The sequence below is a fragment of the Lacerta agilis genome, chromosome 5, assembly GCF_009819535.1.
Source record: "Lacerta agilis isolate rLacAgi1 chromosome 5, rLacAgi1.pri, whole genome shotgun sequence".
Lineage (NCBI taxonomy): Eukaryota > Metazoa > Chordata > Lepidosauria > Squamata > Lacertidae > Lacerta > Lacerta agilis.
In genome coordinates, this window is record NC_046316.1 from 7950364 (window position 1) to 7977747 (window position 27384).

Below are 27384 nucleotides of genomic sequence, written 5' to 3' on the forward strand. Positions count from 1 at the left end.
TAGACACATTCCTTCGAATTCTGCACCCTTGAAATATCTGTATGTTTGTCCTTCTTGGTAATAGATTAGATGCCTTTTCCATCCGACTTCTATGATTCAACAGTCTTTTGGATGAAACATGAAACCAAACCCTTGCTCACATAACATTCTTTAAAAAAAACCAAAAACCCTCAGCGTATTTTTCACAAAACCTAGAGCAGCTAGCACAAATGTTCTAGGGTAAATCAGTCACTCATTCTTCTTTTACAAACCTATGCGTTCTTCCTCACAAAATCTCCATCTATCGTTTTCAGTTAAAGACGCAATGATTTGATCGATGACAAAGACAACAGCAAAAGGTAAAAGCCCTAGAGTAAAACGGCATGGTCTGTTTTTAAAAAGTCAAAAATAAGAAGGTGGGTAGAGGAAACCACACCTGAAATTGTGGGTATCTAGTGTAGTTATCCAGCAACAGAGAATGTTGCTGTTTGAAATTCTGGGAAATAAAGCCACTTAAATTATTTTCATGGCCAACACTCACAATAGAATGGGGGGGGGAAAATACTCATGTCTAGTAGGGCTAAAACATTTGATTCGTCAAATGAATGAAGTTTTCTTTTTCATCTAAGGAGTATACAGTAGAGCTAGGCTGGGCAGAAGGTAGATTGCAGGACACCCAAGAACAGTGGTTGGCCAACTTTCCTCAGCTTTGGGTTGAAATTACTGTATTCTTCCGTGTATATGAGTTGTTGTTTTTTTTATTATAAAATAATGTTTAAAATGGGGGGTTGTTTTATACATGGATAGTGTAGAGGAGGGACAAGCGATTGGTTGCAGCCATGAGCAGGAGATTGTCAATATGTTTGGCGGCTGTAATGACAGATTTGTATTGCAAGAAGAGTGGAACTTACAAGATGTAAAAGGGAATATAAAGATGATTTACGACATAAATATATGGGATGTAATATAAACTAAGGAACAACAATGTAAATATAATTGATGAGTTCTATGTTTGTATGTTAAAGTAAAAATTAATAAAAAAGTATGAAGTAAAAAAAAATATATGTTTGGCGGCTGTGGCAAGGGCTGCTGTTGATTGGCTGCCGCTGCTGGGTCCGAGCGGTCAGACGATTGGTGGCTTTAGTGCAGCGTTGTTCAGGTGGGTGAGCAATTTTTGGCAACCCCCCCAAAAAAGCTCAACAGCTCTGGGCAATCCTGCCCCCCAGAAGCTTAACAACTCTTGGCAGTCTCTCCCCCCCCCCCATTTTCTATTTTGGAGTCCCCAAAACAGAGGGCATCTTATACACAGGGGCGTGTTATACACAGAAAAATACGGTATATTGGTGCTGTGGGAGTAATTACTACAAGGCTGTAAGTTACTAGTGTGTTATATGATGCCACCAGGCTACGCAAAACCAGCCAAGAGGCCATTTAGAAAATACCACGTTGCGCTTCTGCGGCCACAATGCCATCGGATCTGTTTTCTTTAGCATGGCGGCCACGGCAGTGTGGGCTTGTTTATGTTTCTTCCAGCCATCTTTGAAACATTTCACAGGGCTTACTGTCCAAAGCAGCAAAGGTTGAAGATTTGTAATACGAGATTAAGGCTTCTCTTTACAGGGCTCAGTCAAATTACGATGGGTCGCCTTTTTGCCAATTTGCTGTCTCACATCTGGATTGTGGCTGAGATTCTTCCTGGCCTGCCCCCTTTTCTTCACTGTCAGTTCTGTCCAAGAGTGCTGTCAGAACCTGGGATGGCGCCAGCCACAGGTGTAAACCAGCCGGCCCTTCAGATCAAAAGAACCCTGCCTTCTCGTAGCTGATTTGCACTCGGTTTTAATTAAAAAGCTCTCTTTAACAACAACGAAAAAAGAATCCTGTTTATACCATTTTAATGAGGCAGTTGAAATAATCTGATGACCAATGACACTGGAGCACTGTCCAGTCTAATGCTAATTCCCATGTAACAAAGCTGCATTTTAGTTACTCTAAAATCGCAAAGGGCAATTGCAATGGGAAATAAATGGCCATAGTTATTTGTTGTTGTTCAGTCGTGTCTTTTTTGTTTGTTTGTTTGTTGTTTGTTTGTTTTTTATTAAAAGTTTTTTATTTCTTTTTTACAATAAACAACAGACACATCAAACCAAATAACCAACAAGAATTAACAAAGAACAACAAAAAGAAACATCAAACACATTAAATCAACAAAAGAGATAACAAAAGAAAACTTATACATACCTAACAGGAACATTAAACACATCATTGTTTAATTCTAGTTTCAAATCTTCTTTGGGGGACTTCCCCCTTCTCTCGACTGCGTTCAGTATTAATATACTTTGGTAACTTTGTAACTATTTTCTTAACATTCACCATTATTCTTAATAATCTTAAAAATGCTAACTAATCATATATGATTTATTACTTAAACAACATAACCTTAAGCATTTCAAAATATTTCTAAACCATTCATAACATTACTTCTTGTATACTATTTTCATCTAACATCAACTAGCTAAAGCCAATTAAGCCAATTTTTTGTTGACCTCTGATACTGAAATTTGTCTGCAGCTCAGCTAAACTGATTCAGAGATTGTTGTTGTTGTTCAGTCGTTCAGTCGTGTCCGACTCTTCGTGACCCCATGGACCAGAGCACGCCAGGCACCCCTATCCTCCACTGCCTCCCGCAGTTTGGCCAAACTCATGCCAGTCACTTCGAGAACACTGTTCAACCATCTCATCCTCAGTCGCCCCGTTCTCCTTGTGCCCTCCATCTTTCCCAACATCAGGGTCTTTTCCAGAGAGTCTTCTCTTCTCATGAGGTGGCCAAAGTACTGGAGCCTCAACTTCAGGATCTGTCCTTCTAGTGAGCACTCAGGGCTGATTTCTTTAAGGATGGATATGTTTGATCGTCTTGCTGTCCATGGGACTCTCAAGAGTCTCCTCCAGCACCATAATTCAAAAGCATCAATTCTTCAGTGATCAGCCTTCTTGATGGTCCAGCTCTCACTTCCATACATTACTACTGGGAAAACCATAGCTTTAACTATACGGACCTTTGTCGGAAAGGTGGTGTCTCTGCTTTTTAAGATGCTGTCTAGGTTTGTCATTGCTTTTCTCCCAAGAAGCAGGCGTCTTCTAATTTCGTGACTGCTGTCAGCATCTGCAGTGATCATGGAGCCCAAGAAAGTAAAATCTCTCACTGCCTCCATTTCTCCCCCTTCTATTTGCCAGGAGGTGATGGGACCAGTGGCCATGATCTTAGTTTTTTTTTGATGTTGAGCTTCAGGCCATAGTTATAGGAACTACTTATTCCAAGGGAATTTTAGCTAATTGGCTTTCCTAGTTAAAGCATACATTTATAGCTCTCATTCTGTGCAAGGGAATTTTAGGAGGGAAGACATTGAATGAGCTGTGTGCTCTCAAGGAATATTCAACAACAACAACAACAACAACAACAATAATGCCTGCTGTCTTAAATCTGTGCCCTAACTGCTGTGGCTGGCATGTTTTTGAATTACCGGATGGACAATTTTGTTGTAATATACACTTACTGACTTACGCTTGTGTGCATGAAAGGGTTAACCTGAGCTCAAGTTGCAGGTGGATATAGCTTAGCAGATTCTCAGCTTGCTCTGCTCCCCTTGTTTCTCAGTCTTTGTGCTTCCTGGAACAAGTGAAGAAGGAGCCAATCAGCTGCAGCTGATTTCTAAGCTTGAATCATGACAGATCACAGAGAAAGTTATTGACTAGTGAAATACCAAGATAATAGTATTGAAATGTGGTTGTGTGTAGCTATGGTTGTAACGTAACTGCGGTAAAGTTATATACAGCTTGTTTTCTCAAGTTCCAGTTACAGAAAACAAATACTAAATGCGTCTCATGAAATTAGTAGTAGTACAGTCAAACGGAATCCGTTCTGGAAGTCCCTTCGACTTCCGAAAACGTTTGAAAACCAAGGTGCGGCTTCCGATTGGCTGCAGGAGTTTCCTGCACTCAATCGGAAGCCGCATCAGAAGTTCGGCTTCCAAAAAAAAGTTTGCAAACCGGAACACTTCCAGGTTTGCAGCATTCGGGAACCAAAACCTTCGAGTCGCAAGGCGTTCAACAACCAAGGTATGACTGTATTTGTATTCAGAAGATGGATGTCCCACTTTTTGATCTAATGAGTCTCAAGTGGTTTGCAGTAGATTACAATCTCAGCCCAGCAACGCTTCATCCCTGGGCTAATTGATGGGGCCAAGTGGGCTTCCCTTCAGCTATGCAGCCTCGTGGCAACTAGCAGTAGGAGCAAAGCACTCTTTTGGGAGGAAAGGGGAGCTCCTTGCAGCTCTGCTCATTTGGGTTGGTGGATGGGGTCAGGCTGGTCTTCCCCTTGCGGGGATGTTCTTACTGGGTGGCCAGCAGTGTATCTTCTCTGCAGCCCCAAGTCCCCTGGTCAACGGAAGCCGTGTGTTTGCCTTCAGCCCTGCAGCCCAAGAGCAAAGGACAGCGGAAGCCAAGTGCTGTGTGTGGCAGGCAGGAGAGAAGCCAGTTCCTTGAACTCCATGTCTTCTCTGAGTAACGGATGTGAAATACCCACAGCAAAAGGCAGTGCTAAAACAATTGTATCAAATCAAATCAAAGTTTATTGCGTTAGCCAATTGGCCATAGCACATAGAAAAGAATTCAGGCAGAAACCTGCCGCAGTTATACAAGATATGTTAGATACTGTAAGGCTTTTCAGCAGCTGCTCATGAGTAACCAGGCTGACGCAGAAACTTCTAAACTAAGTTTCTTTATTGTGTAGATATATACAGTGCAGCTACAAAAAAGACGTCCAGCTCATCCTTCGGCAGAGTCCGGGAATGGCCCCTTCCGGTTCTTACCCCAGCATAACAGGCGCGGGATGCGGAACCCCCGCCTCCCCCCTCTGCGTCTTTCCCCCCTGCGTAAGTGGGGAGACGGAAGCGGTGCTTCCTTTCCCGCCTCTGCCTGATGCAAGGGCTCTGCTACCTTGTCAGAGCCCTGACTCCTACTTTCCACTCCCATCTCCCCCTCCCCACTGGAAGAACTGCTCTCCTCTTCACTGAAAGAGGAGGAGTTACTCAGCAACGGAGGTGGGGGCTGGCGATACCGAAAAAGCCCCGGCAACTCCTCTCCTGTTGACGGAGGCAGCCCCCTGACAGATACATTTGCTAAACAACAGATATAAAATCATGGTGGATAAAACAAGATATGGTAAAAGCAGTAATAAATCATGTGGCTATGGGTATTTCAGAATATTTACAAAAGTCCAGGGCTTAAAAAAAAAGTTAACCCATCGAGGTGGCCCTGAGTTTCAGGGCCTGCAAAATATAGATGGACACACCGCGGGTAACCATGGGGTTGGCGTCCACCAATAAGTATTTCATGCAGTCATCTTCCAAGACGATGGACGGGGGAATTAATAGGAAGAGCCTCGGTATTATTGAGTCATATAAAGAGCAGTGAAAGAAAAAGTGAATAAAGTCCTCTATCTTTCCCCTGTTGCACGGGCAAAGGCGAAGATCAGGAGGAGTGTTGGAAAATATACCCTGTAGGAATGGAGTGGAAGCGGGCAAGTGTGAAGGCTCTTCTTTGCATAGGGTTCGTCAGGTCACTCAGATAGTGGGCAATTGTATCAAATAGCATCAGGTTTGTGGGGGGGTTACAATTATTGGTATCATTGATGTTCTAAGCTTGGGACAAATAGCCAAAGATGAAAGGGTTATATTCTTCCTCCCTGCCTGCTATGATCCTGAAAACCATCCTTGCACCCTGCTTATTTGCATTTTTTAAAACCTGCACATTATGTAACAGATGTCTAAATTAACCTAGAGGTGAGTTATTCCTTATATATAAATCTTTAGGAGAAAGTAACATAAATGACAGTACAGTAGTGGTTTAACAGTTGTGGGTTATTGTTTTTACGTTAAACAACACCCTTTTATGTTTTGGTCGTATTCACTCGAAAATAAAAATAGGGATTTGAAGGGAAATTATATCCAAAGACAAAAACGCCTGCTCGGAAGATATGTTTGCAAGTTAAGCAAGATTTACTCACATTACTTTGGGAGAGTAGGATAAAATTACACCAGGAAAGAGTCAGCACAAATTGCCAGTATAGCAGGTGAGAGAAACCTCACCCTTTCTGTCAGCTGCTTGGGCAAATATTTAATTTGTGTTTGCTAAGAAATGATTTGCTTTTCTTTATTGTGAATGTTATAAAGCTTAGGTCTCTTTTGATGTTTTAAAAACCCATTGTAAGTGGGACTTTAATTTACATAGGGTTCTCCTCCTGCCCCCCCCCCGTCTCTCTAAATATAAATTGCGCTGTCTTTAAAAGGAACCAGCTATTTCCAGATTTTTTTATACTGTCCTGTACACCTGGGACTAACAGCTTCCACTCTGGACTAGTGGAATGAGTTTTACAGCCAAGATGGGTGAGGATTAGTTTTATGAAAAAAGCACAATAACGGGTAAATCTGAAACAGATTTGACTGGGAATTTGTGGTGTTTACAAGGAGCATGTGTACAAGGGCCATTGCAAAAACAATTCTGTTCTCAAATGGATAACGAAGACAAATATGTCTGGAGGATATTGACACCTCAACTTTCCGTGGATATTTGTAGATAATCCAAAAGGTGTTTTTCCTTGGCACTGTCTAATATTGCAGTAGATATCTCTCAATGTAGCGCTTCCACCAGTGATAGATCATTTGATGAGCCCAGAACAGGCTTGAGAGAACTTTGCTTCAAATTCTTTTTCATCCATAAGCCCTGGATGTAGGGTTGAGTGAGCCAAAAGAAGGGCTGTCACATGGATGATGGAGCAAGCTTGTTTCCTCCTGCGCCAGAGAGTAGGACTCGAACCAATGGATTCAAGTTACAAGAAAGGAGATTGTGACTAAACAGGAAAAAGCTTTCTGACAGTAAGATTTGTTTGACCGTGGAACTGTCTCGCTTGGGAGGTACCTTAGAGGTTTTTAAGCAGAGGTCGGATGGCCATCTGTCCTGGAAGCTTTAGTTGAGATTCTTGCATGAGATTCTCGGACGAGATGACACTCGTGGTCCCTTCCAGCTCTACACATCTATGATTCTATGACCGTATTTAGGCCAGTTCTGCAGCCTATGGGGCTCCCTTGATCTATGGAAGCTGGGCTGGCCACTGGTGAACTCAGTTCGAATCTCCCCAGGCTCTTTTCAGCAATTTGGAATTGCTTTGGTGTTCGGGACTCTTGACACGAAGGTTCCTAGAAGGTGTGACACGTCGCTTTATATGCACTCAGTTTAATTGCTAAAGAAGAAAGTGTTGGCGCGTTGAATAAAACAATAGAAGGAGGCAGAACAAAGTCAGCACGTTCCCTGATCCTGCTTAGATTGTTTAGAATAAAAATAATGGTTGGAAAATCAAGGTCATGTTCTCTTTGCAATTGTTTAGAGAAGAAAGAGGTTGCGCAAGGCATGAGCAGCGGGCTTTTAAAGGAAGCCTTTAGTTGTAGTGGACCAACCTGGTAAATGCTAGGGTCTAATGTCAAGGGGCAAAGGAATGCTGATAGGTAACTCCTTTTATCGTCAAAGCTGACAATTACAGTAGTTTCCAGGGCTCTCAATAGCCATGCACACCACCCTAGTACAGTGGTACCCCGGGTTATGTAAGCGATCCGTTCTGTGCTGCGGTACGTAACACGGGCGTCTGTATCACGAACGCACGAAAAAATAAAATAAAATAAACCCAGGAAGAGGCACGATTTGAGCGGTTCTGCGCATGCGCGAAGTGCGCAGAATGCTTCTGCGCATCCGGGGGTCGCGCACGGGTCTCTCCGGAAACACTTCCGGGTTGCGGGCATTCGCAACTCAAACGTCCGCAACACGGGGGGGGGGTGCGTAACCCAGGGTTCCACTGTATCTAGGCAGCTATTCCCCAGTCTGTGCTCTATTGAGCAGTTGCAGCAACAGGGAGCTCTGCCCCCCCCCACACCGGTTTATGTACCTTCCCCTGACAGGCTGTGTGCACATAGCCAACACCTGCACATGCATGGAAGCTTCCGCTGCTGTCCCTGCTTCAATCACCTCCTGGTTCTGAGAGGCAGTGGTACAGGAGAGGGTGGGGAAGCACCTCGCCCATCACTTGCCTGACTTGCCTCTTCCTCCTGTGCCCCACCCTCCCGCTCTGAAGCTTTTCCTGCCTCTGACTATGGCTTCCTGGCACTGGTCCCCACAAATACCTTATTTTCCGCTCCATAACACGCACCTGAACATAAGAAGCCCCAGGTTTTTAGAGGAGGAAAGGGGGGGAAAGCCCCATTTTTATGGGGTTCAACTCACAGTTCTGCAGCTTCTTTAGGAAAGGAATGGGAGTTTCAGACGGACAATCTAATCAGCCAGTCACATGTCGCTGGGGAAACAAACAGCCTCCGCCTGCAGAACATTCAACAATGGAGGCCTGGGCAAGGGGGCGGTGCCAGAAAGGGAGCCTTATCTCTCTCCTGATCGCTTGCTGATCAGCTTTCAGCAGCTTCCTTTCAGCACCCCCTCCTCTCTTGGTAAAAAAAAAGCTGCTTTTGGCCCCTGGGCAATTCGGCTCTAGGGACCACCATTCGCTCCACAAGACGCACAGACATTTCCCCTTACTTTTTTTTGGGGGGGGGGGAGTGCGTCTTATGGAGTGAAAATACGGTAACTGGCCCCCGTTTCTGAGTCAGACTTCTAACTGGCCTCTGTCCCTCTTTCCCTCTCTCCCTCCTCTGATGCCCTCTTGCGTCGCTGCCTCCCAAAGGCTTGCGTGGCTGTTTGTTGCCACAGCCCTGGCTACAAGCTCCCCAGGCAAATGGTTCCCCTGGGGCTGCCCAGGGGGGCAGCTCAGAGACCAGAGGTAGCGGTGGCAGCGGCTGCCCAGAGGACTCCCAAGGAGAGGGGATAGGAGAGGAGGCTGAGGGAACACTCCACAAGGGAGGGTGTTTGAAAAAGGGTGAGAGGCTGCCAGCTCTGCAGACAAGGGGTGACCTAACTGGGCTCCTGAGCCCCACAGGGGCGCCGCAGGAAGAATGTGTTTGGTCAAGGGAGCCGTGGACTGAAAACCTCTGGATTAAGGGGTTGAGCCCTGAGCTGAGAGTAGATGCTCCTGTGGAGAACTCAGCAACCGGTTTATTTTTATTATCACTTTAAAGTGCATGAACTCAGGCGATGAGAGCTCCAGCCACAGCTTTTACTGAAGGCAACTGCTACAGGAGAGTTTTACTTAATGTTTAAGCATTCAGATGCTCAATGCAACATGTAGAAACACCTTTGTCACTGGCAATAGTGGATTAGTATTGGACTACTGAAAGTAGTTGGGAGAGTCTTCCTTGATCCTGACATACAAGGTGTAGTTTAGGAAATTTGTACAGAAACTTTTTTTTTTTAAACACACCAGAATAGTGTGTGTTATGTCCACCTGGGTCTCAAAATCCCCCACTAATATAAAACTTCCCAACCTTGCAGTTGCCTTCTGCACTAACTGCGGCATTCAGACTGTCTTCAAGGGCAGCCCTATGTAGAGCCAAAGATGGCCCATGTGTTCGGTCACTCCTGTATGCAGAGCAGGACCTGATATTATCCAAATTCCAAAGGATCGCCCGACCTTCAGAGAGGCTACCTTTGTAAAGAAGTGTACATATTTTTTTAAAAACTGCAAGTTAACTGCTGCAGCATGCTGCTCAATGGGCTCAGAAGCTGTCCTGCAAAAGAATAAGACCGTTGCTTGCACTTCCAGTTTGTTCATCCCCGGCTGGGGTATTGAAATATAAGAGTGTTTGTTGCTGGGATTACAGGTGCAGAGCCAGTGGGAAGTTGCAAGTGTTTACTATTTCCTGGTCTGCATCAAGGCACACAGAAAGTTCACAACTAGATTGAATTTTCCGCCTTGGAACACCAATAGGAAAATAATGAGTTGCTTTGTTTATGCAATGTGAAAAATGTATGTTCCAAGGCCCAACGATAACAGTTATTGGTTTCCCCGTGTCAGTACTGGTCATGTGCACCTCAGATTAAACACAGCTACATCTGGGTGTACTACTTGTATGGCATTTTTAAGACATGTGTTTTTTAAAAAAAACTTTGCAAACGTATATGGAGAGCACCAGCTGAGTCACACCTTGCCTTATGCCTGCAAGACAATGATTCCTATACAACCTTGCAGGTGGCAAGGTTTTTAAACTCTTGTCATATCTCAAAAAAGGCGCTGTGGCCAACTTCACAACCACTAATACTTTTGTTTTCTGCTCCTTGGTTGCAATTTTAAAACTTGTATTTGTGCTGTGGTTTGATTCCCTATGACTCCAAGGTCTATGGTATTCTGTAACTTTATGTTATATATTCCATATTTTATGTTTTTATGGGCTTATAGCCGCAATAAATTTGAATTTGAATATATGGAGAAGCCCCATATGAGAGACTGCCCTCCATGTGCACTACAGTTCATAGTAAACAGACATCCCTTGCGTTGCATGTCATAGAGTACAATGTGCAGAACTTTCAGGGGTGGAGCTGTTAGTTTTCTTCATTTCCACATATGAATGAATGGATTCATTTCACATTTGTTTGTTTTTTTGTTTGTTTTTTTAAAAAAAGCAGCACCAGATATGTAATGGCCACCAACCAACCAAAACATAGCCACTGCTTTAAAATCAGGACAATTTGAGGTTAGATTTTTTTCCCTCCAGAACAGAGCTCTGAAAACCACAGCTGTTCCTGCTGAGTCGGGACAGTTAATGGGCAAAAGCGTGGAGCGAATTGGATTGCCCTCTCTGGTAGCCTGAAAGAATGCACTGCTGGCTTTCCCCATAATAATATATATCTTACAAAGAGGACACTGCTCCCCGCCCCGCCCCCCGCGCTTTGCCTTTAGCTCCAGGTGAAGAATAAGCATTCCCCGTTTGTCCTGTTTGTGCATTACCAGGAAAAGATATTCAATTTCAAATAGTGCAGTACTGAAGTAATTGCATGAAATACCTACACAAAAGTCTCACGTGTCACTTTCATTGCTCAATCTTCAGGCAGGAAACAACCAGAATTCCTTTTGTTTTCTGGCTGGTCAATTAGCTGTGCAAATACCCTCTGCAAAGGTTAGGGATTGGGCTGCAGTAGAGGCCAATGTTCTCAGCTTGAGACTGCCTTGAGCTGTTCTTGTCTTCTTCCCATCCACCTCTCTTGCAAAGGTGCTGTGGATGTTTAAGCACTGAAGTAGAATTTAGCCCCTAACTCAACCGAAAAGTGTCCTCCTTTGGTTCAGAAGGGGTCACAGTTGCTTCTCTGCTGGGGAAAACATTTTGTGGCCTCCACCTGCTCTGGTTCTCTCCATATCCTCCTCCTCTGCAAAACAATAATAACAGTGGACACTTGACTACTTATTCATCTGCAATTCTTAACACCTACCTTGGTGCCTTAAAAGGGAGGCGGGTGGCGCTGTGGTCTAAACCACTGAGCCTCTTGGACTTGCCGATCAGAAGGTCGGTGGTTCGAATCCCCACGACGGGGTGGGGATGTGTCTACAATAGTGGGTTGAATATATGTGTGTTGGTTGTTAGAAGCAGGATATGGCTTCATGGTGTATTGGCTGCCCGCAAGTCAAATGCTGCACCTATTGCCATGATTGTGGGCAGAGTAGAATCGGAAGGGACCTTGAGGGTCATCTAGTCCAACCCCCTAACTATGCAGGACATTCCCCTTATAAGAAAACAGTTGCCCTTTCCACTGTTAAGCCCCCTGATCCCACAGCGAAGCTACTGGATTCCAGGTCAGTGTGATTTTTAGAACTAGCCCTTTTGTATTGCACCCCATTTTATCTTGCTGAAAAGCGCTTCAGACTTGTGAAGTGTTTTATGGAATTTGTAAAATAAATAAGACAAACAAATAAACATAGAGGGAAATTTAGTGGGAATAATTTTGAAGCCTTGTACCTGGGAGTAAGCATCACTGAACACTGTGGGGCTGACTTTTGAGTAAGCACGAATATAATTGAGGCTGTTAAAATAGTACCATGTAATACTCAAAGCACTCTAACAAATACAGTGGGTCACAAAGAGGTCAGAATGTGGAGTTCTATTCTAGACCGTAGATTAAGGATATTTCAGCACTCCACAAATATTTTTAGATATATTCCAAAGTAGGTATAGATAACCTAATAAGTAAGATTATTACCTACCACAATGCCAAAACAAATTAAACCGGACAAAGGGTTTTGTAGCTACTAATAAAAACAATTCTAGATGCCATTTTCGTTGGGGTTTTTCCTGGTATTTTTTTCCTGGTAGCTAATGATATAGATGCCCAGATTCCCCCGAAATAACCTAATAAGGCTAGGAGTGGAATTGTCAATGTCCTTTCAGTGCCTGATTATAGCTGTCAACTTTTCCCTTTTTTAAAAGGGAAATTCCCTTATTCCGAATAGGATTCCTCGCAAGAAAAGGGAAAAGTTGACAGCTATGTGCCTGATAAACGTGTATCTTCTCCCAGTCATTTGATGCAGTATTCTGCTGTTTATTTATTTTTTCTGTTGCTGAAGTTTTTGCTGTTTTGCTGGGTCTGTTTATGGGTTATTGTAACTGTTTTGATAATAACATTGCAGTTACAGGTAGGTAGCCATGTTGGTCTGCCATAGTCAAAACAAAATAAAAAATAAATTCCTTCCAGTAGCACCTTAGAGACCAACTAAGTTTGTTCTTGGTATGAGCTTTCGTGTGCATGGTATCTGAAGAAGTGTGCATGCACACGAAAGCTCATACCAAGAACAAACTTAGTTGGTCTCTAAGGTGCTACTGGAAGGAATTTTTTTTAAAAAAAATTTGTTTTGATAATAACATGTTGATTTTATGCTGTCCCAATTTTGGCTCTTAACGTTTTGTAAATTGCTTAAGAGACTTTTTTTGTAGTAAGTCAAACTAGTAGGTCAACATAATAAGAATAAGAATAAACCACCCAAAATGAAGGTAGGTGCTTCATCCATCCAACAAGGGTGGGGAATAAGGATTTATATTTAAACAAAATTGCATTTTAAATGTGCTGTAAAACTAATAAAAGTGGTAATGATACTAAGACAAGAGAGATGTAGCCTGAGGGAGCTTATCTCCTGATGGAACTCAGTTCAAGAGTGCCTCTTCATGATGATACTATGTCTCCTGCTTTTTAGCATCAGAAAAGGGAATGGGATTTTAACAGACATTGAGGCTGGGATTCATTTGCCTGTGATTATGCTCAAGAAAGGAAAGAAGCCTTTGTCCCAAATGAAAGAAAACTTGTAGTTCATTAAGTGGTAGCAGATTGTAGTTGTTCTGAGCATCCTGCTTGAAAAAGGTACTAGAGATAGCTGCTGGCTCTATCTCTGAGATGAACTTCATTCATATTCTCGCCTGTCGTTTTTTTTTAATGGTTGCCTGAAGAGGAGCATGTCATTACAATATTCTTTTCTGATTCGGGGAGGGGGGGGCTGGTCTGGCTTCTCTCCCCACCTGGCCCTCCGCACTAGTTCATTATGGAATGCAACTAAGCTGGAAAAAAAGGGAGCGTGGAAGGTAACTTTCCGAACAAAAATAAATTAAAAGTATTCATACCTGAGTGCATAACCTTCTTGAGAAGAAACATGTACAGCAGGCAAAGGAAAGGACATGTTTTCTTTCATGTTCCTGCTTTTTGTTGTTCAGTCGTTCAGTCGTGTCCGACTCTTCGTGATCCCATGGACCAGAGCACGCCAATCTTTCACTGCCTCCCGCAGTTGGGCCAAACTCATGCCAGTCGCTTCGAGAACACCGTCCAACCATCTCATCCTCTGTCGTCCCCTTCTCATTGTGCCCTCCATCTTTCCCAACATCAGGGTCTTTTCTAGGGAGTCTTCTCTTCTCATGAAGTGGCCAAAGTTCCTGCTACTGTTGCCCAAAATTCTGAATGCTTTGATTTTACAAATCTTATTTTTGCTTTTATTCACGGGATTCTTTCTACATGATTTTAAGGCTTTTAGTATAGACCTTCTCATAAAATGAAGCCCCAAATAAGTTGCCTTGATGGTAGGCTGCAGTAGGTCTTCTTCCATAAGTATCACTATAGGCAAAGCTTCCTCAACCTCGGCCCTCCAGATGTTTTTGGCCTACAATTCCCATGATCCCTAGCTAGCAGGGCCAGTGGTCAGGGATGATGGGAATTGTAGTCTCAAAACATCTGGAGGGCCAAGGTTGAGGAAGCCTGCTATAGGCTGTATGGTAAGAGGTTATCTTGCTCAAGCTCTGCCAGGGTGGATGGGAACGGCCAGATTTATTCTGAAATTATTAACTGGGAAGTAGCATCGAAGGTGAGAATCTCAGAGCACCAGGAGAGCAGCTGTGCTGGCCCCGGGGGTTTGTCCGTGAAGTGAGGTCCAAGTCCAGTCCTGGGTCTAGGGGTCCAAAGGAGGTCAGTCTGGCGGGGAGCGAGGTAGGGAGCAGGTCAAGGTCCAAGGCAGATGCAGGCACAAGGTTGCAGGTCTACATACGTTTGCAGCTAAGTTGCTCACGCAACTTGGGCTGGGGCTGGCTGGCTTTTATCTGGCCCTATGCTTAGGGCGGCCCCGATCCTCTGGAGACTCGCCTCTCCTCCGGGCCTGGAGACGAGCACTCCTCCTGTAAGCACTTAGCTCCCTTTGCCTCTCTGCCCTGAGCCTCTGCAGCTCAGGAGAGGCTGGTGGGTTACTGGACCCAGGGGCTGCCTCAGCTTCCTCTGATGAGGCTGGGAGTGGAGCACCTGCAGGCAATGGGTCCTCCCTCCCATCAGGAGCCAGAGCAGACTCCGCTGATGCCTGCACCTGGGGATCCAGCACAGGTGGGGATCCTTCAGGCTCAAGCCCTGGCCCCGGCTCAGCTGGTTCTGGAGGCGGGGAATCCTGTGCAGGCTGGGATCCCTCAGGTTCAGCATCAGAGTCGGACTCCCAGGCCATCACAGCAGCAGTGCCACTACACTCTTGATGTGCGAGGGACCTTTCAGCGTGCACCCTGAAAATCCCTCATGCAAAACTTTGCCTTCTCACCACGGCTTCGTACGGGGGCAAAAAATGGTAGAGACATTTATCCCAAGTGGTGGTTATGCCAGGATGGGGAAAAAGTTCTATAGGCCACTTGATCATTGGCCAGTGGTTGTTTCACCCAACTTTGCACCCCCTTTCTGTACCATAAGAGCTCTGTGTGGGGCATGCCTGTGCCGTGGAGATCACGAAATCAGGGCGGATGGCAGCTAGAATCCTAGAACTTGGACTGCCAGCTTTCTTTTCCCTTTCCCTTTTTTTAAGTTCTTTCTTTTATTCACATGCTTTTATCTTTTTTTACAAAAAAAATGCAAAGTAACTACATCAAAACAAAGCAATACATAAAAAATATAATAACAAATAAATCAAAGAACAGAATGAAAGAAAAGAAAAGAAAAAGAAATAGTGAAAGTAGAGAGGGACTGACCAAACTGCGGGAGGCAGTGAAAGACAGGCGTGCCTGGCGTGCTCTGGTCCATGGGGTCACGAAGAGTCGGACACGACTGAACAACAACAACAGCAACAGAGAGAGAAAGTAGAAAAGAAATAGAAAATAGGAAATGGATAAAGAAACATACCTCAGAAAAACCATCAACACCTTTTTTATATAAATAATAGGTAATAAATAACAGACTTCCACCAATCTCACAGCACTTCCTTTCGTACTTACTGTATATTATGGCGTATAAGACTACTTTTTAATCCAGGAAAATCTTCTCAAAAGTCAGGGGTCGTCTTATATGCCGGGTGGAGAATCTGTGGTCGAGTATATCTCAAACTCTATTTTTTAACTGGAAAAGTCAGGGGTCGTCTTATACGCCCAGTCGTCTTATACGCCGGAAAATACGGTAATGTGCCTGTCTGTATTTCATTATTATTATTCTTATCTTAATATGTGGACTGCCAGCTTTTATGTGTGTTCCTTTAAACCAATGCAGGGAGCAAAGCCAGTATGCAGTTACGTTCTGCCTTTGTGCACCATTACGTTTCTGCTGTACTTTAAGGGTTTAAATCCACAGCTAAGGATGTCAGGGAATTCTAAAGAAAATGGGAGTAGAAATTGCAGCTGTTTACTTATTCGTCCCATGTCCAGAGCAGAAATCAACCCACTGGGTACAATCTGTATACGTTATTGCTGTTTTCAGTCCACAAACAATAAGTAATTGATCTTCTTTCCCATTTGCATTGTGTTGACATGAATGGTCTTTGCCTGAAACAAATTAGTGTGGAAATAACATGGTGATAGCTTAATTAATTATGTAAAGTTCTGCCCTGGTGGCCCTTAGATGAGTAATGTCGTTTTGTTGGAAGCCGAACCGCAGTGGAACTGAAACAGCACTGCAAGGGAGGAACATTTATTTTTTTAAAAACAACAACAACATATTTATTGATACTTAAGCTATACAAAAATACATACCCACTACAAAGTATATTCGTGGAATATAAATGGTCTAAACAATAAATGTAAAAGAAATAAAGTTGAACATGTTTTGATTAAAAAGAAATTAGATGTCATATGTTTGCAAGAAACCCATATTGCCAAAAAACATAGGAAAATATTAATAAACAAAAGACTGGGTCTGGATTTTGCGACAGCGGATAAAAAGAAAAAGCGTGGGGTGGTTTTTTATGTAAAACACAAGTTGGAACCCAAATTAATATATAAAGATGAGGAGGGGAGAGTGATAATCGTACAAATTAAATGGCAGGGTGAGAAACTGTTGCTGGTAGGAATATACGCCCCAAACAATAAGAAAGCCAAGTTTTACAAGAAACTTGAGGAAATCCTACTTGAACATGCTGACCAAAGGCAAATCTTAATGGGAGACCTAAACGGGGTGGTAACTCCAGCAATCGATAGATCATCTAGAAGCACGGGTTCCGAAGGGAAATTACCGAAGTCTTTTTTCACGTTGATAGAGAATTTAAATTTAATAGATATATGGAGATCCAAACACCCAACAACGAAACAGTACACGCACTTCTCAGAGCCCAACCAAAGCTCAGGAAGAATAGATTTTATTTGGGCCACCAAGGGAGTAGTGTCAAAAGTTAACAAAATAGAGATCCAGCCAAGAACCTTATCGGATCATAATGCCATTTATATGGAACTAAAAGGAGAAGGTGCCAAGAGCAGGTGGAGGATGAATGAGAATATATTTAATGATGAAAAAGTGGTTGAAAAAGCAAAAAAGGCAGTGAATGACTACTTTGCATTGAACACAAACGAAGAAACAGATCTAAACACAATTTGGGATGCCAGTAAGGCGGTGATGAGGGGCTTCATGATTTCACAAGATATTGGTATAAGAAGAGCAAGAGAAAAAAAGTAGGAAGAAATATTGAAGGCATTGGAAGACAAAGAAAAGCAACTAATTCGGAAACCAAAAAATCAAGAATTGAAGCAGAGTATCAAGTTGCTAAAAAACCAATTTGAATCGATGATCAATCAAGAAATCGAGTGGAAGTTAAAATGGTTGAGACAAAAAAATTTTGAATATGCAAATAAGACAGGGAAATTACTGGCATGGCAATTGAAAAGAAGACAGGAACAGGGTATAATAAATAAAATTAAAAAGAATGAAGTAATAACAGATAATCCAAAGGAAATTAGAAATGTATTCCAAGATTTCTATAAGAATTTATATCAGAAGGAGCAGGAGGAAGATGAAGAAATAGACCGTTATCTGGAGAAAAATAAACCAAGAAAAATTTCAAAGGAAGACCAAGAACAGTTGAATATTCCAATTTCGGAAGAGGAGCTCAAAAGTGCAATACAGAAATTAAAAGGGGGGAAAGCCCCAGGCCCCGATGGCATATCGGCTAGGTATTATAAGGACTTGGCACCACAACTAGTTCCAAGGATGTTAGAATTGATGAATAGGATTCTAACCAATGGAAAAATACCAGACTCATGGAAAGAGGCTTTTATTACAGTAATCCCCAAACAAGGTACAGATCTGACGAATGTGAAAAACTACCGACCGATTTCCTTATTGAACCTGGACTATAAATTATTTACAAACATATTGGCTGATAGATTCAAAAAGGTTATGAATAAAGTAATTCACAGAGATCAAAATGGGTTTCTACCAGGTCGCCAAATGAAAAATAATATAAGAACAATTGTGGACCTGATAGAATATTTGGATTTGAAAATTGATAGAAAGGCAGCACTAATTTTTATTGATGCCGAAAAGGCCTTCGATAATGTATCTTGGGAATTTTTGTTGAAGGTATTGGGAAAGATGGAGGTGGGAGAAAATTTTTTAAAGGGAATCACGGCTATTTATAAAGAACAAACAGCGAAATTAGTGGTTAACGGAATACTTTCAGACAAAATTAGAATTACAAAAGGCACAAGGCAGGGTTGCCCGATATCGCCACTTCTCTTTATTATGGTTTTGGAAATCCTGACAAATAAATTAAGAGATACAAAAGAGGTAAAAGGAGTGAAGGTCGGTAGGAGGGAATTTAAAGTTAAGGCATTCGCGGACGATCTGGTTATGACTTTGGAAGATCCATTACAAAGTATGGGGAAAATGCTGGAAGTGATAGAGGAGTTCGGTAATTTGGCAGGTTTAAAGATAAATAAGGAAAAGACAAAAATGTTGGTTAAGAATCTGGACAAGAAGGAAATCGAAGAAATACAAAAAGAGCATGGTATTATGATGGTGAAAAAGGTCAAGTATTTGGGAATTTGGTTGTCCCCAAAAAATATAAACCTATTCAGTGATAATTATGAACCAATCTGGAAAGAAATTAAAAAAGATTTAGAAATTTGGAACAAATTAAATTTATCTCTGTGGGGTAGAATAGCATGTATAAAAATGAATGTATTACCGAGAATTCTGTTTTTGTACCAAATGTTGCCGGTAATTAAGGGAACGAGCCAGATAAAAGGGTGGCAGAAAAATCTGACAAAATTTATCTGGCAGGGCAAACACCCGAGAATTAAGCATAAATTATTGGTAGACAAAAAAGAAAGAGGGGGGTTTGGAATGCCAGATATTAAAATTTATTATGAGTCATCTTGCCTAGTCTGGCTGAGAGAGTGGATAATGCTGGAAGATAAGGAGTTGCTAGACCTGGAGGGATTTAACAACAGATACGGTTGGCACTCCTATCTCTGGCAAGACAAAGCGAAGGTTCACAAAGAATTTTTATCACACATATTTAGGGGACCATTATATGAGGTGTGGCAAAGGTACAAGGACTTACTAGAAAGAAAGACACCTAGGTGGCTTTCACCCACAGAGATAATAACGATAAAAAAGATTTACACGGAAGATGAAAAATGGATAACATATCAAGACCTGTTAATTGAATCAGAAAAAGGATGGAAAATTAAACCCTACGATCAGGTGGCGGAAAGGTTGACAGGGTGGATCCAATACCACCAGGTGTACAATTTATTTAATGAGGATAAAAGAAAACACAATTTCGATAAGAAAAAATCAAAATTCCAAGAAGAAATACTAGAAGGAAAGGAGAAACTACTATCCAAAATGTATAATTATTTATTAGAGTGGTTCACAAAAGATGAAGAAATTAAAGAAACAATGATAAAGTGGGCTATAGATATAGGTCATAATATTCAATTTGAAATGTGGGAGAAATTATGGTGCGAACACATAAAATTTACTGCTTGCATAATTTTGAAGGAGAACATCATGAAAATGATGTATCGCTGGTATCTCACACCGGTAAGACTAGCAAAAATGTATAGAAGTTACGACAAGAAATGCTGGAAATGTGAGATGAAGGACGGCGACTTCTACCACATGTGGTGGACATGCGATAAAATCAAGCAGTACTGGGAAGTAATTTATAATGAACTAAAGAAAATACTTAAATATACATTTATAAAAAAACCGGAAGCTTTTCTAATTGGCTTAGTTGGAAATGAGATAAAAAAGAAGGACCAAAGGTTTTTCCTTTATGCAACTACAGCAGCAAGGATACTTTTGGCGCAGTATTGGAAATCAAAAGACTTACCTTCGGTGGATGATTGGAAAACAAAGTTATGGGAATATTCAGAATTTGCCAAATTAACGGGGAGAGTAAGAGATCAAAGAGACCAAAGGTTTCAATCGGAGTGGGGTAAATTTTTAGATTATATGAAAGACTGTAAAAATCGGTAACACTTTCGGGTGTTGGCAGAATTCTTGCACTAGGATGACATGTTAAGACAAAGTGAGGAAAACAAGTTAGTAAAATAAACAGAAATAAGAAAAAGCGAGGAAGTAGCGAGAAGTTAGAAAACCAGAGAAAAGACGGAGGGAAGTCAGAAAACTCGACGGAGTTTTATGTAATATTGTAAAATATTGTATGTTCAACTTGTCTGTATTTTATTTGCTGGAAAATAAAAAAATTTTTTTTAAAAAGTATATTTTTTTTAATAATTTACTAAGATAAGACAGCATTCCCTTCACCTGTCATCTCTTTTCTGTGAAAAGCTTCTTGTGAAATCCATAAGGGTGTCTTTTGGCACAACCTTGGTTTTTATTTATTCCAAATTTCTAATATGGCACTTGTAATACACTGATTTTAACTTTAACTTTATTGTACCACAAATATCCATGTCATCCAAACCTTAGTCCTTCTATTTCTAAAGTCCTCTCATTTCTCAGCATCAACTACTGTATTCCTTTATCCACATTAGACAACAGGATGCAAAATAAAATTGTAGATTTGGCACACCTAATCCTCCTCTTTCCTTTGCACCTTGTAAGACTTTAAATTTACATCCCTAACCACAGGCAGGATACTATTGGTCATCAAAATTAAAGTGTGGCCAAAATTCACTTTTCTATATTAAGACCAGTTTTCCATATTATAATCTGCGCTTGAAACTTTCAGTTTGCAAGAAAGCAATTCACAATCAAAACTCAAAGCAAGAAGTTTGTGGCGATATGTTTGCAACCATGTGGACTGGATGGAAGCAGGCCGGCTACACAACTAAGCTGTGCTTGAACTTCTTCCAGAAGTCCCTAGGACGGGCATTTGAAAAAGGTGGATAAGCCCTTCCTTTGGTTGGGACAACAACAACAAACTTTATTTGCGTAGCCTACAGGCCATTGCATCAAAAAGACACATATTACAGATACCGGTAAAAAGCCCTATATAAACCAGTAAAAAGAGCTGAATCAGAATTCAGCACAACACAATTAAAACAAAATAGATGAGATCTTAGTTATAAGTTCATGCAGAGGGCGCTATTATCATTCAGCTGGCAGCCCTCAATTTCATGGCCCTCTCAATAAATCTGGCTACCTTCTCCGTTGTCTGGGTATTCTGGTCTGCCAGGAGGAAAAACAGTATGTCCTCAGGCAAGCGGCCCGGAATGGCAAGTATAAGCGGCGTGACGATCTCATCCCTCAGATCTTTATATAAGGGACAAGACAGGAGTACATGTGACACAGTCTCCACATCACCGACTCTGCAGATTTAGCCTACAGCACCCGGTATTCCCAGGCGGTCTCCCATCCAAGTACTAACCAGGCCTGACCCTGCTTAGCTTCCGAGATCAGATGAGATCGGGCGTGTTCAGGGTAGTATGGCCGTAGACTTTGGTTGGTTCTCACATCTAAGCATTTGCACCCTGGACGTACCGTAGACTGTGCCCCACAGTAACTTCTAAAGTGCTGCTGCAGCAGCTGCCCATTGGAAATTGGTAGGTGCTGCAGCAGAAACAGCAGGTGCCAGTTGGAGAGTGGATCACAAGAAAGCTTTTAGGGCTCGAGGGGGGAAAGTGGACATGCCTCCTGGATGCTGATTCTCTTCTTGAGATATTTATACACGCCAGTTTTATCCTTCCTCTAAGAAACTCCGAGTGATATCTTCACAACAACCTGTTGTTGTAGACTGGGTTGAGAGAGTGTGTGTGTGTTTTGGTTTAAAATCACACAGAGCATTTCATAGTTATGTGGGAATTTGAACTTAGGCCTGCTGGCCTGGCATTCTATAACCGCTGTACCACAATGTACTCTGTTATTTGTGTTCCTGCTGTCCCAGAGACCGTCCAAAGTGAAAACTTAAATTGAAAACAACTTACCCTGGCCTGGGTAACAGAATGTCACTTTCGACGTGAGGCACAAGTAACAGCAATACTTCATTCCTTCCCCCCCCCCCCCACAAATAAAAATGTGAATAGAAATAACTACTCTTCCTTTTGTGGTTGAAAAAACCCAGCTGTAAACCACAGAATGTGTTTGTACATGTTAGTTGCAAAATGTGGTAGTTGCAAAATGTGTGGCAGGTTAGGGAAGATTCTAGTCTTGCTTCGAACCTGCTACTTCCATTCCATCTTTAGTTTTGTAATAAGAGTATGGATTTTATAAAGTTACATTTTGGCTTGGGACAGTGCAAACCATTTTGTTCATTTTTTTAAATGAAAAAAAAAAGCACCTAGTTGTTGTTATTATTATTTTTTTAAACAGCTTGGAAGGAAGTTGAATTTATGAAAAGCTCCAGCATATAAGAAGTTGGGAGGAATACCAAGGGGCTTTGTCATTTTTGGCAGGCATGTCTTTATTAAACCTACTTTGAAGCTTCAGTTACCTGAATTACCATGGCTGGAACGGAGGGGGAAATGGCTAATATTTCTGGAAAATAAAGGAGTGAGTTGGCCATTTTCATTGTTTTTTAACATTTGAGCACATTTCCAGACTTCAGTTTTATCGTCCTGGAGAGGTGCTAATATACACAAGCACGACATTCACGCTTGCTGTGTTGCCACTTTAGAGAGACCGAGAAGTCCATGCAGCCATTCTCAGGTACCTGGAGTCGCTTTCCCCAAAAATATCTTTTTGAAAAGGATGGCAGTTACAAGAAAACTGGTGTGTGCGTCTTAGAATAGAATATGCTGTGTTTATATTCACCTTAAAAATGGAGGCAGTGAGAGATTTTACTTTCTTGGGCTCCATGATCACTGCAGGTGGTGACATCAGTCACGAAATTAAAAGACGCCTGCTTCTTGGGAGGAAAGCAATGACAAACCTAGACAGCATCTTAAAAAGCAGAGACATCACCTTGCCGACAAAGGTCCGTATAGTTAAAGCTATGGTTTTCCCAGTAGTAATGTATGGAAGTGAGAGCTGGACCATAAAGAAGACTGATCGCCGAAGAATGGATGCTTGAAGAATTGAATTATGGACTGCAAAAAGATCAAACTTATCCATCCTTAAAGAAATCAGCCCTGAGTGCTCACTGGAAGGACAGATCCTGAAGCTGTGGCTCCAATACTTTGGCCACCTCATGAGAAGAGAAGACTCCCTGGAAAAGACCCTGATGTTGGGAAAGGTGGAGGGCACAAGGAGAAGGGGGCGACAGAGGATGATATGGTTGGACAGTGTTCTCAAAGCGACTAGCATGAGTTTGGCCAAACTGTGGGAGGCAGTGGAGGATGGGAGTGCCTGGCATGCTCTGGTCCATGGGGTCACGAAGAGTCGGACACGACTGAATGACTGAACATCAACAACAACAAAAAGTGGTTCTAACTAATATAGCCTTATTTAGATAAGGGATGGAGAATCATTATCCCTGAGCATTTGCCATGCTGACAAGGCCTGGTAGGAACTGGAGTCCAGCAACACAGGTTCCCCATTCCTGATGTAAATATTACAGTTATTGGATAATGATTGGGTAATATCATATTTTGACAACAGCTGCTCAATCAAAATGCATGCCTGGTCCTGAGATCTAATTTCTGTTTTCTGACAGTATCCTGAATCTGAACCAAGGGTGGGTGCTCTTTGGCAAATATGAATAAGATAGTGATTGATTTAAATAAAACAGACAGCGATAACGTTATTAGCATTCAGGGTTATTTAAATAAGCAACACATGACTGGTTGCTGTCAGAGGTGAGGTCCTGAAAGATGAGCGACTTTTACATACATATGCACTCTGGCCCTTCCTCCATGGAATTCGCATGTAGTATACAACAATGTGCTTCCCTTCTGAACTTTTTTGGGACACGGTATGGCAAGACTGCTGCAGCCTTCATCCAGTCAAATCCCAGATGGATATTGGTTTCAAAGGGAATGATGACTAGCCAGTATGTTAAATATTTTAATTCAGTAAACCTCCTGTTCTCCTTGATGTTTGCTAAAGTTACTCCCAGCAGCTGTAGAAGAGAATGCGTACAAGGAACTGAAGGAGAATCCTGTGTCCTTCCTCCTGTTGCCTGACCCATAAATCTCAGCGCTGAGTAGACACTTAGCGCCAGGCACTCCTTGCTTTGGTCTGCAGCACCAAATGTTTGATGAGAAGTGTTTGTTGTAGAGTCAGGATGAGCAGAAGGTGGATTGGAATCTACTGGTGGATCTTGGGGATAATTTAAAGGACAGCCCTGCACCTCAGTTGTGCTGACTGAGGGGTTCTAACAAATGGCTGAAGCTACCCTACACTGCCGCCACGCGAGGTAAATGGACACTGCTGGGAGGATGTGGTGCCGCCAGTCCAGGCCAGCGTATTTCCTTTGCCCAACTGTGCAGCATAGCAGCCAAAATGGGATGGGGATGTGGCTGAACCAAATCCTGTACCCATGTAAACACTGAACTTGACCCAAGCAACACACACACATGGGGGGGGGGGAGGCACTTCACACAAAGCAGCCCGCCTCCAGAATACGCATAGGAAGGTGAAGCACATAGACAACAGGCTTTGGCTCTTAACAGATACCGTATTTTTCGCTCCACAAGAAACACTTTTTTCCTCCTGAAAAGTAAGGGGAAATATCTGTGCGTCTTATGGAGCGAATGGTGTTCCCTGGAGCTGAATTGCCCAGGGGCCAAAAGAGGATCATGCTTTTTATTTTACAAAGAGAAAAGGGGGTATTGAAAGGACCCTGCTCAGCAGCTGATCAGCAAGAGATCGGGAGAGAGATAAGAGTCCCCTGCTCCCTTTTGGCCACGCCCTCTTGCCACGCCCTCCTTTGTTGAATGTGCTGCAGAGGGAGGTTGTTTGTTTCCCCAGCGACACATGACTGGCTGATTAGATTATCTGTCTGGAAACTGCAGAAAAGGCTCCCTTTCCTTTAGAAGATGCAGAAATGTGAGTTGAACCCCATAAAAACAGGGCTTTTCCTCTTTGCTTTTCCCCCTTTGCAAAAAGAGCTTTGCTTTTCCCCCTTTGCAAAAAAGCTGCAAAACTTTTAGCTCATCCTCAAAAACCAGGGCTTTCCCCTTTGCAAAAAAAGCTGCAAAACTTTTAGCTGATCCTCAAAAAAACGGGCTTTTAGAGGAGGGAAACCAGAAAAATATATTTATTTATTTTTTGTTTCCTCTAAAAACGAGGTGCACCCTATGGAGCGAAAAATATGGTACTTCGCCCTGGGATTCAAGATGCAAAGGCTGAAAAGTACACACAGCTCCCTCTGCTGCAACTCAGAATACCAGGACAGAGCACCCAGCATGGGTGAGCTAGGGGATGGGGCGACTGTGCCACAAGGTATAGCTGCCACAACTGTCTCCAGTCTCCTCCCCAGCCCTTTGTTATATCAGATGCAAATATTGAGTCTTGCAGAAGCTATATTGCTGCAATAATAATAATATAATAAACCTTTATCGTCACTACACCACCTGTGTGCAGTGAAATTAAACGAGTCCCCCCCCCATACACTCATTCTTGTTCGCACTCTGTGTGTTTGTCGGAAGTCAATGGCACCACTAATTTTTCCCCATTCAGCAGCCCAACAGCCCACAGATAAAAACTGTTCTTTAACCTGTTGGTGCGGCTGACTATACTTCTATACCTCCTACCCGAAGGTAGGAGATTAAAGAGGTGCTGGCCGGGGTGTGAGTCATCCCTGAGAATTTCCCTCGCTCTCCTGAGGCAGCGGCCTCCTGCGATGTCATCTAGTGAACTCAGGGGACACCCCACGATATCATGTGCTGTATTCACCGCCCTCCGTACACACCCCTTGTACACACCCAATTTCATTGTAGTCCTCAGGGATGCAGGTGAAGGGACGCCCCAGCAGAACTCTCAGGTGGCACCTTTCTTCCTCAGCGGCATCTGGATTCAGGAACTCTGGGGCTGCTTCCCACACACACCCCATTCCATGCAGGCCATGGGGAAGATCCACCCACAGCCAGCAGCAGTGTCCACGATGCTCTCACCCAGCAGTTGCTGGACTACAACTCCCATCATCCCTGACTACTGGTTCCTGCTAGCTAGCTGGGGATGATGGGAGTTGTAGTCCAACAACAGCTGGGGGTTCAAGTTTGAGAAACACCGATGAAGGTATTCTGTAATGCTGTGCTTGCATACGGTAAAGTGGCAAGTGAGGGGCTACCAGTAGTCTGAAATGTCATTATATGGACAAGACTAGAAATAATGCTCGGGGACCTTTTTGTAGCATAATCTCTGTTCTTTGCGTTGCACCACTTTATATAATTCTAAGGAATCCTTTCATGCGTATTGCTCCTCCATTCGTCAGTACTGAGAAGACTGGATGTGAACAGGCAAACTCTCCTTACATCTATAAAGCTCTTAATCCACCATGTAGTAATGGTTATGAAAGTTGCGTGAAAAGACAACCGTCTTATTTTTGCTACTGTGGGCACAGTATTTTTAAGTGCTAACCTTGTCCATGTGTCTCCCTTTGCTTTTTATGGCTTGGGTTTTATTTTAAACTATAGCCATGTGGTGTCCTTATTTTCACAGCTCAAGATTCAAATTCGTTATTTTACACTGTGTGGGAAGCTATTTTCATTCCGCCCTGTAAAATAATGTTTGCCAAGTGCTGAGCTTTCATGTAGATTGCCATTTGTTTTTCAATAGGATCCATTTGTAAGAGCCAATCCTCCCACCTCCAGCATGTTCCAGTGTTTCTAGGAGTGCAGTTGCAAATGGCCTCTCCAGGCCAAACCCTCTCACGCTGCTTAGGAAGAATTCGAGAAAGGCATTGTGGTTTCTGTGAATTTGTGCAAAGCTGCAGACTTTTCTGCAGCCACTTCCCCCTGTACTGCCCGTGACAGCCTCAACACACGAGGGGCAAAACCTAGGCATCTCCTTTCAGTGGCCTGCCTGGCCTCACCTGATGGTTCCTAGTGCCATCTAATGCTGGCATGGTGAGAATGAATGGGGAAGAGCCCATAAGTAGGATGTGCAGTGCATGGAGCCCCTTGGTCAGTGATATGCACACATTTATTTGGGCAGAAATTATGTAATTAAGAAGTGAAAAGAGATACAGATCTGCGCTGGAAAGATTCTAAAACCACGAAATATGCAAACTGCAAGCAACCTTGATCAGATAACATCAACTTAGCAGCAACAATATGGAATTGGCACTCAATTCAGTTAATAGAAAATTCTTTGCAGTAGCACCTTAGAGACCAACTGAGTTTGTTCTTGGTATGAGCTTTCGTGTGCATG

The 27384-nt window shown here is 42.7% G+C and overlaps 1 protein-coding gene and 1 non-coding gene across 5 annotated transcripts in view; one reads left to right on the forward strand and one right to left on the reverse strand.

The window, feature by feature from the left end:
* The window catches only part of FGFRL1 (fibroblast growth factor receptor like 1), a 164466-nt gene that overhangs the window by 107887 nt on the left and 29195 nt on the right, over nucleotides 1-27384 (forward strand). The gene's annotated exons all lie outside the window — the stretch shown is intronic.
* Nucleotides 21454-21572, reverse strand: LOC117047675. The gene has a single exon (XR_004426740.1). It is a non-coding gene; the product is annotated as a 5S ribosomal RNA (ribosomal RNA).